The sequence below is a fragment of the Sceloporus undulatus genome, chromosome 3 (genome assembly GCF_019175285.1).
Source record: "Sceloporus undulatus isolate JIND9_A2432 ecotype Alabama chromosome 3, SceUnd_v1.1, whole genome shotgun sequence".
Lineage (NCBI taxonomy): Eukaryota > Metazoa > Chordata > Lepidosauria > Squamata > Phrynosomatidae > Sceloporus > Sceloporus undulatus.
The window spans coordinates 241,916,589-241,929,924 of record NC_056524.1 but is presented as its reverse complement, the minus strand read 5'-3'; positions in this window follow the sequence as shown (position 1 = coordinate 241,929,924).

Below are 13,336 nucleotides of genomic sequence, written 5' to 3'. Positions count from 1 at the left end.
TGGATTTCATTTATGGAAGATTGGTGAGCAGTGAAGTAATTTGGCTTCTCATCCATCAAGCACATTCGTTACAGTATAGTTACATGGAAGAATGCTAACTTGCTTTAAAGCCCAAATTTAACTCTTTCATAGCTTCATTGCACTCTGTGCATGTAAAGAGGCCTTAAGCCTAAGGGTAAACATAGATGCAGCCAGAGTGATTGGCTAGTTCTGATGCTGGTAAGAAGGTATCTCTGAGAGCAAGAATAATGACCTGAGGTCAGTATCACACTAAATTGTCATAGTTCTATTATTCCACTTTAACTATTATGGCTGCCTCCTGTGGAATTCTGGGGTTTGTAGTTTAATGAGGACTAATAGTTTTCTGACTGAGATTTCTAAATGCCACTCTCTAAACTGCAAATCCCTGAATTGCACAGGTGGCAGCCATAGCAGTAAAAATAGAATAATAGCACTATAACAATGTATTGTGATAATGACCCCAGACTCAGAGGGGGAAGACAAGGGGAACTACATCCTTCCCAAACCTGTGATCATCCTCGTGTAGCTTGTATATAACCCCTAACTGGGAAAGATTTTCCTGGTCTTGTTCTTGGGAAGGGGAAACGTCACACCTTGCTTAAGAACTCAAAGGACCACCTGGTGCTAACAGAACAATGCAGCATCTATTAGATGTGAAATTTGGTAGGCTGTTTAAACAGTCTCCCAATGGGATGGAATAACACTGCCTTTGTTCATTATTTCTGTTACTGCATCCTATTTGCCATTAAAAAAAGTTACATAATATTCTCTCAGTGGCTTAGTCTTGACTTCAGTGTACAGTATTTTCTGAACCTGAACAGAGAAAGACTTGAGCAGATCAGGCCCTCCTAAACAATAATGGCTAGCATCTTGTTACTCTATTATGATGTCCTGAGTTAGACTTAGGCCACCATAACAATTTCGTATTTTCATTTGTAATTATGGCATTATTGTCAAAATGACTAGTAATCATGAGATCTACTGTAACAGCCAGCCAGCTACCCAGAGCAACAGAGGTCTGTATTGAGCAGGGCAGTGCAGGACCATATGACCAGCTCAAGCTACCAGCAAGTGAAGCTGGGGGAGACCAGAAGCAGAGACCCTTGCAGGGACCTGTTGTAACATTTCACTGCAGTGATACCCACTGGCAGGTTGGGACTGGTCTTGTGATCTTGCAGCACCCCGCTCACTAGCAGCATAGCCTGGCTTTTAAGATACATTTCAGGAATTAGATGGAAAATTAAAGTGCAGCAGTGATATCGTGACCATGTGTCTGAACTTGATTTCAGCAATCTCTACACCCTAATCATAAGCTCAACGCATGAGACAAGCACTGCTGCTTTAAAAAAGGGGGGCTGGTTTTCTGCAAATGACTCTTGTTGTTGTATACCTTCAAGTCATTCCCAACTTATGGCAACCCTAAGGTGACCCTATCATGGGGTTTTCTTGGCAAGTTTCTTCAGAGGTGGCTTCCCATTGTCATCCTCTGAGGCTGAGAGAGTGTGACTTGCCCATGGTCACCCAGTGGGTTTACATGGCCAAACCAGGATTATGCAGATGTGATTACAATTTACATTTATTTCAGTCATTGTGGAGGTGAGAATTCTCTACAATCTTGTGCAACAACCAAATTCCCTCCTCAAACCCTCCTGACATGGTTGTTTATTGGCTGGGGAAGAGTGTGGCAGAGAAGCATCCAGCTATGGTTCCAACAGCTGGATACACAGCATTGTCATCACCCTCCGTGACTGCCAAAGGAAGTTGTGTCACAGTTCTCATTGCTGTATATCCAGATATAGGCACATAGCTGGATCATTTGCCCCTGTTGCTGTAGGGGTGTAGCAAGTAAAAATGGCCTTATGGGGAGGAAATGTGGCATAGCCCCACCTGGTGAAACTCAATACTATGTTTCCCTGATCCGAGATCTTAGCCATTAAAAAAAATTAAACAAATCTGTGTTTTTCCATTGATGGGACTGCTTATGTCAGTGAAAAGGGAAGAAGCAGCATTCCCCTCTCTACTGCAGCCCTCTGTGCATATTTTGTGAGGCCTGGAAACTCCCCAAAGCAAATTTCCAGGAAATATGGAGGGCTATAGGGAGCGTGGAAGGGGAATAAAGTCACTTTGTGCTAGTAGATGTCTGCTAGCAAGATGTTGGATTTGAACCAGTACTTGTATACCTCTTTTCTTTCTTTCTTTCTTTTTTTTACATGCCTGCTTTATATTTCAATGTCAGCAGTGCTGCAACCACGGGAATCCTACAGTTATGAATTTCTTATTTATAAACCTCACCTATACTTCCCCTTTGAAAATCCAGATAGTGCCACTGAGAAAGGCAGAAGACAAAATGCTTAACTAAGAACTGTTAGATCTTAATCTCTGTTTGCTCAATCAGTTATCTATATATACAATACAAACATCTTTTGCTAGAACAATATAAAAAAACCTTGCAACTGAACATTTCATCTGATTTGGGAATTCACCATTAATAGGATCACAGAGGATGTAAGCAAAGATATTTGATAATATTTTTACATAAAGCCTAACATAGAAGAAGGCAAAAAATACTGCTGGTTTTATTTTCACAAAAGCTGTTGAATAGCAAAAGGGGAAGAAGAAGAGGAAGAAGAAAAGACTGCAAATTGATGCCCAGTTTCTAATAACTAAGCTTGCCAGTGGAGTACAGTGAGAGAACTCAAAATATAGTTGGCTCATTCCTGAAACATCCAGTCCAGGTGATCAGGCAGAAGAGAAAGGAGGTCCCTCTCTGAGATCTTGGTTCTCCAGCTCAGGAAGGGTGCTACTCGCTCCCCTTTCTCTTTCAGGGGGTAGGGAGGGCATTGAGCTTATGCTCCTCATGCATGGATAGTCAGTCAAATGAACTTGGGATGTGATGGGGTTTTTAAAGAGAGTGAGAGAAAGAGAGAGCAACTCGGAATGCCCAGGTGGTTGTATCCTGTGTCAGACTTTGTGCTGTATCCTATAACTTTGTTGTTTTGTGCCGTCAAGACATTTCTGATTTATGGCAACCCTAAGGCAAACCTATGGGAGTGGGGGGTTTCTGGCAAGATATGTTCATAGGGGATTTGTCTTTGTCTTTCTGTGAGGCTGAGTGAATTGACTTGCCCAAGGTCAGCCATGGCCAAGCAAGGATTTGAATGTTGGTCTTCACAGTCATAGTCCAATGCTCAAAGCATTACACCATGCTAGTTCTCCAATAGTACCCTTGTTGTTTCCTTTCCACTCCCACTTTCCTCAGCCCATAGGTAGGAAAAGAACACTGCTATTGCCCCATCCTGATGAAATTGTCATATAAAAGATATTAACAAAACTCAAGACTTTTCTGCTACCTAGGGAAAGAATGGAGCAAACAGCAGCTAAAATCTTCCGGGGCATGCAGTTTAACAGGAAACAGTGGGAGGAAAACTGTTGTAAGCTAGCACATCAAGATAAATGTGTCATCTGAAAGCACATTAAGCTTAGTTTTTGCCTGCTGAAATGTGAATTTTTCAAGTACACAATGGAAAATAACATTTGCTTTTCATGCTGGAACGATGCAAGGAAAAATCATTAAAGGTTTTTGATATGCTTCCCTACTATACATGATCAATGCCATAACTTCCCCCAATAATGCAGCAATAAATACAAGCAATCTTTTTCCCATTATAAAAAAAAAGGAGAGAGAGAGAGAGAGAGAAAACCAAACCAGGGAAGGTTCTTTGTTGCAATATAATCTTCTTTCTTCATATAAAGTGATAGTTCCCTGACCACAGAGGACCTGTACATAGCCATCTGCAAATTAGTATTTGCATATAGCAGTGACAATAACCAGATCCCCATTCAGATTAAGGCACCTTTTGTTCTGAAAGCATATCTTGTAAAGATGCTAATGGAAAAATGAAAAACAGCTATTTGAAGCTTGCAGTTCTACTGACAATAGAAGCTGTCCTATGTGAACAATTATCAAGTAAGATGTTCTCAAGGTTGTCAAGGTAGTGACAAACACAAGCAAAGGCAACAGTGTTTCTATGACTCACTTCTGTGCTGAAAAGCTTCTAGAATAAGATGGGAGAATATTCTATTTGTATTGACTTTATTAGTAGTTATCCAACTTGGCAGCATAGTACTTATCTACAAAAGGATCAAGGGTAATTTGATAGAGTCAGAAAGAACTGTTAAGAGAAGCAGATTATAGAACCAAATAGAGAAATCAAAAAACAAAATGAAACAGCAAAACACAATATATGATGGAAATCTATTCTTACTTTACAGGTATAGTTTTGGACTTGTAGAAACAACCTGGAAGGGAGAAATTATAGGAGGATAGTGTAGAATCTATTTTACATTGGCTAAGATCCTACATAGCCTGCTTAGTTACAAATATATAAATATTGTCTCCTGGCCCAATTCCCCAAACATACCTTAAGAGCCAGCACCTGCACTGTTCAGCTGGCAGTTGGGGCACAGCAGAATGATTTTTCCAGCCTCCTCTGCCAGTGAGCAAGGCTGCAACAAGGAATTGTGATAGGTACCTGTTTCTGATTGTCATAGACTTACTCATTGGCAAAAGGGGACTGGCAAAATCATTATGCTTCACCTCAGTTCCAGCAGAACAGACATCATTTACTCACCGTGGCTACTGGCTGTGGTGTGGGGGGGCATTTACAACTATGGCAATAGTGCCACAGTTGTGAATATTTGGTATTACTGAATACAGACCAGTTATGGAACTCTAAGGTTAAGCATCCATAACTGCAATACAAAATGCCAGCCAATATTTTTTTTATTCATTGGTTGTTTTTGAGTGCTAATGTTTCCTTTAAAGCCTCAATGAAAATTAATGTGATAATTAGCTTACTTGCTAATTAGCTTACTTGCTGTTCACCGCTATGATCTTTGGAATAGCGGTATATAAATAAAACAAATTATTATTATTATTATTAACCTAAAAAGATTGCACATTCACTTAGTAGTGAACTTCATGAAATACAGGTTATCCCTTTTATGAGCATGTTAAAGCTGTGAGAACTCCCTACTGTTGTTGTTAATTACCATGGCTTCAATATATGCCGATGCTATTAATATGACACCTTCAAGACACCCTGTTATTGGTAGCTCTGGGAAGGTCTTGTAAATGTAGGCCTGTAGTTTCCTTGGTAGAATATATCTACCAGTAATATGGCCTTCCTGTTTACCTACTGCCTTCCATTCTGAGAAGCTTTATTATTATTTTCTCATGAGTGATGTCCTAAGTATGATAGCCTCAGTTTAGTCACTTTGGCTTCTAAGGATTGTTCAGGCTTCATTTCATATAGGATGCATTTATTTGTCTTTTGAGCAATCCGTGTTATATGCAGAACTCTCCTCCAGCACCACATTTCCAATGAGTTGATTTTCCTCCTATTGGCTTTCTTCACTGGCATTCCCAGCCATACACAGAAATCATGAGAACTCTTAGCTAAGCATAAAAATGTATTCCTTATTCTGAATAATCCAAATGCTGTGGAAGCTTTGTATTCTTTCACTTCTTCATCACATGTGTTTTCCCTTACCATCTTGTTGTGACCTTTCAGGCTCTAGCAGACTCTATGTCAAATTTCTTTGATGTCCCTTTGGCACAGAACTTATTCCAGTGGCTTAAAATAGACATGTCCCAGCTTGTTGTGGGAAATTATATACTGTATACATATGAACTTAACTGCCAAATAGTCTGGGATTCAATGATGAATATTTGTTTATATAACATAATTAATGCACATGTCACCTTATAGCATTACATTAGAAAGAATAGACAGGTTTCTCAGAGCCTCAGGAGTTTTTGGTCAAAACAAGACAAGGAGGAAAAGCACTATGAGTAACACAGAGAGAGTGAAAGAAAAAGAACAGAGGGAGAGCTGTTTGCTAATTCAGTTGTATGAACTTAAACTTAGTAATGGTTGGAGATGGGGATTAAAAAGTTACTGGGTAAAGGATAACTTTAGCTTACCATAATGAGAAGAAAAATGTATTGTATCATGAGTTTTCATCCAGTAAATTAAGACCGGATTCCATTGGGTCATTGGTATCAGTTACAACCAGATACAATAGCTAAGAGTCTCTGAATATTTGGTTTTCTTAGCTGGCTGAAAAACAAGTGTGTTGTTACAATATACCAAGTTGCATTTGAGTTTTCTGTAATTAATAGTATGTCAAGAGTGTATGTGCTATAAACATAACCATAAAATAAGCCCAAACTGAAGACAGTGATGTTTGGAAAGAATTTCTGTGTTGAACATCCTTCCTCCCACCCTCCCCTTATCTGTGGATCACCTTTTCCTTTGCCTTAGTATGAGACTTGACTATTACATAAACTGCCTACTCAAAGTAATGGCTTCAGATTGAAGGATCTATTTACTGTCTTCACAATAGGGAGTACTTGGAACTGAAGAGAAACAAGCCTATCACCGAGACAGATTTACTCAGCTGAGATACTTCCTCATGTAGTTATTGAACAGTTTTATTTGATACTAACTTGGAAATTGAATTTTAGAAGAAACTAAACACTAAAAGTTATGCTTTCAAGAATTCTAAATGTCATTGCAGCCTCTGAAAGAGAATATCAGAAAATAGTAAGTACTCTCTCTCTCTCTCTTATAACGACACATTTGTTCTAAGATGAGTCTTCATCAGCTTGAATGAAAATCTACATTAAAGTGCAACAGTCAAAGAAAAAGCATCAGCAAGATACTAAATCAGTGTTTTGGGATCCCAGGATTGACCCACACAGCAGAAGTAATGTGTATTTTGCTGACTCAAATTATAGGTAAGAAACAAATTCATTTCCAAGGTGAAGTTGAAGTCTTTTACTGCTGGCATCCATAGCTTTTTAAAAAAACTTTTTCTACAAATGCATACATTTCATTCAAGTAATATACAATTGAATTTACATGCTAACATAAAATACTACTTCAAATAAACTTCCTCTAGGACTCATGCATGGTCATCCTTTCTTTCTACTGTTATGTATTCAAACATTATTGTTCTTATTTTATCATATATGATTATATATCTAAACAGTATTCACGGGTTTTTACTCATATAATAATTCCACCTCTAAATTTGTCATATTTTCCCATCATCTTATTACTCTGCCTATACTTTATTTCCATCTCTTCTTACAAAACTCATTTGCAGAGAACCATTCTTCCTCTATTGTATTCATATTCTTCTGGTTCAGATGAGACGTCAAAATCTGAGTATTTTTTCTGTTAATTTTAAAACTGGAAATCTTGCCAAATTCTTCTATTACATTGAAACGTTTTTCTACTTGTTGGGTGGGATTTTCCAAAATTATAACCAAATCACTGGTAAACACCTTTAATTTATATTCAAGTCCTTTAATCCTTAGTCCTTTTATGTTTTCTTCTTTTCTTATTTTATTCGCTAAAACTGTCAATACTAAACTAAAAAGTAAAGGATATAGTGGACATTCTTGCCTGGTTCCTCTTTTAATATCACATGTAATTGTTCTATTTTATTAATTGTGTTGTTTGTTTTTCATAAATTCTTCTTATCCAGGATATAAAGTTTGCCTCCATTTCCATTCTTGTCAAGATCTCTAACATACAATTCCAGTTCACATTGTTGAATGCCTTCTCGGCATCGACAAAAACTAATCCCAACTTTTTTATCATTATTTCTTTCATAGTATTCCAGGACATTAAAAATTAACCTTATATTTTCCTTCATTTGCCTGGAAGGAAGGAAGGAAGGAAGGAAGGAAGGAAGGAAGGAAGGAAGGAAGGAAGCCCATTTGGTCATCATTTATGTACTGTATTCTGTAACTACTTGTTTTAGTTTTTCTGCCTAAATGGATGCTATAATTTTGTAATCCATATTCAAAAGGGATATAGGTCTGTAGTTCATAATCTTTTTTTCATCTCTTTCTTCTTTGGAAAGGCATCCATAGTTTTTTGTGGATTTTTCAGGCTATGAGGCTGTGTTCTAGAAGAGCTTATTCCTGACATTTTGCCAGCAGCTGTGGCTGGCATCTTCAGAGATGGTTGGCATGGAACAGAGTGGGGTATATATACTATTGGTTGAGAGGAGGTGATTTACATGTTAATCTGTGTATTGTTCTGTTGAATGGCAAGGCCTCAGGGTGTCTAATTAATGATCCATTGTCTGCTGAGAATCTTGCTCAGCCTGGGTGGTTTTCAATTTGATTTGCTGGGTCTTGATTTTGATGTTTTTCAGGACTGGTAGTCAAACTTTGTTTACTTTAGGGTTTCTTCTTTCCTCTTGAAATTGTCCAGGTGTTTATGGATTTCAGTGTCTTCCCTGTGCATTCTGATTTGATAGTTGTTGGCATGGTCCAGAATTTCAGTGTTTTCAAACAGCATTTTATGACCAGGATGGTTAATAACAGGTTCTGCTACTGCTGTTTTCTCTGGCTGACCCAGTCTGCAGTGTCTCTCGTGTTCCTTGATTCATGTTTGAACAAAGCTGATCCTTTAATGTACGGTTGTTTACTTTCTGAATTTTTGCCTACTTAGTCTGAACCACTAAAGAAAATTGCCTCGAGGAATAAAATAACAGCACAACCTGTAATCTTAACACAAAGAAGATCTTCTTTGGAACCTACTGTAAAACTGACTGAGCATAGTGATATGACAATGTTGGATGAAATAAGAAGAATGAAAGAGGAATTGAAGGATGATAATGCAAAATTAAGAGGAGATTTGAAACACGAAATAAGGTGTAAAATACAAAAAGAAATGGGGGAATTAAGAATCTCTCTTGAAAAAATAAACAAAGACATAGAAAAAAATAACTGGGAAAGTGGACAATTTGGAAAATTATTTCAACCAATTAGAAAATAATACCAAGAAAATGGAGACCAAAATATCCAAAATGGACGACGAAAGAAGAGATAATAAACAGACTTTGATAAGACTTGAAATTAAACAAAGGCAAAACTGTATTAAATTATACAGGATTCTAGAACAAGAAAATGAGAATCTATATAAATTCTTGATACCAATTCTTGCTGAATATATTGATGAGCTGCCTGAACAGTTCCCTTGGGAGACAGACACGTTTTATCACATTAATTCTAAAGTGGCGTGATAGAGGAACCTTCCAAGGGATATCATGGTATATTGTGTTCATAAGCAAATATGGGTTCTGATAATTCAGCAAAGTTTCAGGAAGGAACTGATCACTGAAAGACAAATAATTCATTTTTTAAAAGATATTCTGACATATAATAATAATAATATAATAATAAATTTTTATTTGTATTTCCCACATCTCCCTGTGGATCGAGGTGGGATTACAGCAAAGAATAAAAACCACAATGCAATACAAAATACAACATTATCTAAAAATACAGTCAGTAAAACAACAGCAATATTACTACCAATCACTAAAAAGGCCAAATCGTCATGTGTGTTGAAATCAAGGAAGGAATACCGCTTTTTATCAGACCAACTTAAAATTGATGGTATCCCATTTAGATGGGAAGACGTTGAGGGTCTGTCACTAATATGGAGACAAAGAAGGTACAAAATTGATATACTTGATAAAGCAAAAGATTTCTGGAAAAGAAACAAGAAAGAAATTGAAAAAACAAAGTGACAGTAGCCAGCCAGAAACAAGATACAAGAAGAGAACAGGACAAATGATAACAAGAGCACAGGAAAGAATTCAAAACGAAAAAGGAAATTTGGCTAAGGATGCAGGAGATGATAAATCAGACAGGGAAACAGACGAAGAGGGAGAAAGAGAGGAATAAGATTTTTGAAAATCCTCTGTAAACTTGTAGTTAATTGTAAACTGCATAAGTATTAGTATTTGGTATTTCAAAATAAATATTTTGATTTTAAAAAAGATTTTGATAACTAATCATTGCTCCTCCATTTATTCAAATGTAAAAAAAATCAATTTAAACACTTGTTTGCTCTTCCCTTTAGGTGTATCAAGAAAAATGAAAATTTTAAGCTATAATGTTAATGGATTAAATTCAGCACACAAACCTAAGATGGTTTTCCACTTTCTAACAAAACAAAAAAGTGATATGTGCTTGCAAGAGTCAGACATAAAACAAGGAGAGGAAAAATATATTACAAATAATAAATTGGATAAAACTGATATATTCTCAAATAGAAAAAGGGGAAAGGGAGTTATAATTTATGTTAATAACCAGATAGAATCCAAAGAAATTCTTAATGAGAAAAAAGGCCATATACTGGGAATCTAAATTAATGTAAATAAGAATAGGATACTATTAGCGAGAATATATGCCCTTCAAGAGAAGAAATCAAAATTTTATGAAGAGCTGCAAAAGTTGTTGTTAGATCAAGATTGCGATGATCTAATTCTCTTGGGCGATTTTAAGACAGTCATTAAACCAGAATGGGATAGAAATTCTAGTAAAATAATAAAGGATAAACAGGGGAAACTACCTAAAACTTTTTTCAAATTATTGGAAAATTTATCTTTACTGGATGTATTGAGATATCTATATGATAATGCCAGAGAATATACCCATTTCTCCAATAGACACAAATGTATGGCAAGGGTTGGTTTAATGTTAGTTACCCAACCAGTAGGGAAATGTTTAAAATATGGAAATTATGCCCAGACTACTATCTGACGATAATCTTCAAATTTTGAAATTGAATGATATTAAAAAAGAAAGAACTTTTGTCAAATGGAGACTTAATAATGAGCTTTTAGAAAACAAAGATATAGTTAAAAGTACAAAGATAGTTATAACCAATTTCTTTAAAGAAAATTTGAACAAAGGGCAGAAATAGACATTGTGTGGAATGCAGCGCAGGCTGTGATTATTATTATTATTATAGTTTATTTCTATAGCACTGTAAATATACACAGCACTGTACATACAGATAATCAAATCAATCAAAATATAAAACCTGCCAATGGCATACAATCTACAAAATACATATAAACAGTAGGTAGTAATTACTATACAATAATCAAGTGGGCAAAATAAATAGGTTATAATATTTAATTGGACCAGTGAAAACAGGTTTGGACCAAAGGATTAAGATACACAACCTCCCAAACTATAAACAAAAATTGGTACAAAATGTTTTATCGTTGATATTTAACTCCGGAAAGATTAGCTATAATTTACAAAAATAAAAATAATAAATGTTGGAAATGCAGGGATGCGGTAGGGACATTTATACACTGCTGGTGGAATGGCAAACAAGTGAAAAACTACTGGAAGGACATAAGGGCAACAATTTGTAACATACTGCATATTATTTTAGAATTGAGACCAGAAAGCTTTTTATTGGGAATTTTTGAAAGTGAAATTGAAAAAAAGTATGGAATGCTGCTTTTTTATATGACAGCCATAGCAAGGATACTATTGGCACAAAAATGGAAAATGAAGGATACTCCTACTAAATATATTATAACAGAGTAAGATTAAACCAAAACTAATGAGACCACTAACATTAACATGAATGATATGAACTTTGAATTAGCATAAAGAGATTTGACAAAAAGTGGTGCATTCTTGGGGGCAACGAATATATATGAATTTAAAAATGAGTTGGCCAGTAGTGTAAAAATTCTGGATTAGAAATATACAATCTATAAAAATTATTAAACGAAGTCTATACAAGGGATATATTAAAGTAGACAATTAACTTAGAGAGGAAAGAAATCAAATGTCTGAGTATTAGAAGTGTATATGTGTGCATTATAAGTGTATGTATTTAGGATAGAATAAAAAATAAGTAAAATGTAGGAAATTAAAAATAGGCTAATAGTAGGGAGGGACAGGTGGGTTTTAGAATTGAGTTGTTTGTGTAGGGTTATTTGTATGGTGACTTTGGGTGAAACTGTCATCAATAAAAAATTATTTAAAAAAGGAATTTATGCTTTCTCTGAATATTTTCAAGCCGTGGATGCTTGAATCCATGGATAAAAAAATCCATGGATAAGGAGGGCCATCTGTAGTTTATTCTCCTTTGCTAGATTCTCCTTTTATTTTTTCCTTTTTCAGAAAAGATAAATAAAGCTAAGTTATATACATCTAACATAGTAAGAAGTGATCCTGCTATCCAATGCATGCCCTGTGCTTGTCTTCCCATGAAGCCCTGGTGGCGCAGTGGTTAAATGCCTGTACTGCAGCCATTCACTCGAAACCACAAGGTTGCGAGTTCAAGACCAGCAAAAGGGCCCAAGCTCGACTCAGGCTTGCATCCTTCCGAGGTCGCTAAAATGAGTACCCAGACTGTTGGGGGCAAATTAGCTCACTTGCTAATTAGCTTACTTGCTGTTCACCGCTATGATCTTTGGAATAGCGGTATATAAATAAAACAAATTATTATTATTATTAACCCAGTGGGATTTACTATTAGGCAAGTGTGGATAAAATTGCAACCTAAGAGTGAAATCTTACAATTTCTGCTCAGAAAATAGTTCAATTGAATCCAATGAAGTTTATGCACAGGTAACTAGATATAAGGTTGCAGCTCAAATATTGCTATTTTATTATAGTACAGAGACTGCTAAAGCATGCCAAGTTTATTATAACACCTGATGCTCACCTTTTTTTTTAAAAAAAAAAGTTTCCTATCATATAAATCGATTTTGTGTACATTCAAAGAGAACTGCAGATGTTCTGAATGACAAAAGTAGTTGTACAAGAATCCACTCGGTTAGGTTTATATGGTTTACACACCATCTTTTCTGGGGGTTTTATATAATAAACTTATCAGAATATGAATTAACTACAGAAATAATTTCATACATTTCAATACATGGTGTAAATACAAACAGTCTAGTAAAAATATATTTTTCACAGAAGGTTGTGTCTCTCTGTGTGTAAAACCTCCAAAATGTAGATCAATGATGACAATTACCAACTTTCTTCCAGTTCAATTGTAGAAAACAAGTTGTTGGTCCCATAATCCTTAACTACTGGCAAAGCACACTAGTAATTGATGGCCATGTTGGCTGGAACTAGGGGTGTAATTTTTTATTAATTTTATTCTTGAAGGAAGCAACAAGAAATTTTAGAAGTTTTCTTCCTGATATGAGAGATCTGCATGGTTTTTGAAGACTATTCATGGTATGGCACTTATTTTGCACACAATTTTGCAACTTTTTAGCACAAGTAATAGCATTTTCTGCCAAGAAAATAATATTTTTGTGCAAAATTTTTTTTCTTTTGAAGAAAATGGTTATTGCACACAAAAAAGTGTGTAACTTTTGAACAGCAGACATCCTGAACTTTGATCATTTTTGTTAGTTCAAAATTCTTCTCACCAGAGTTTTGTATCACTTGAGA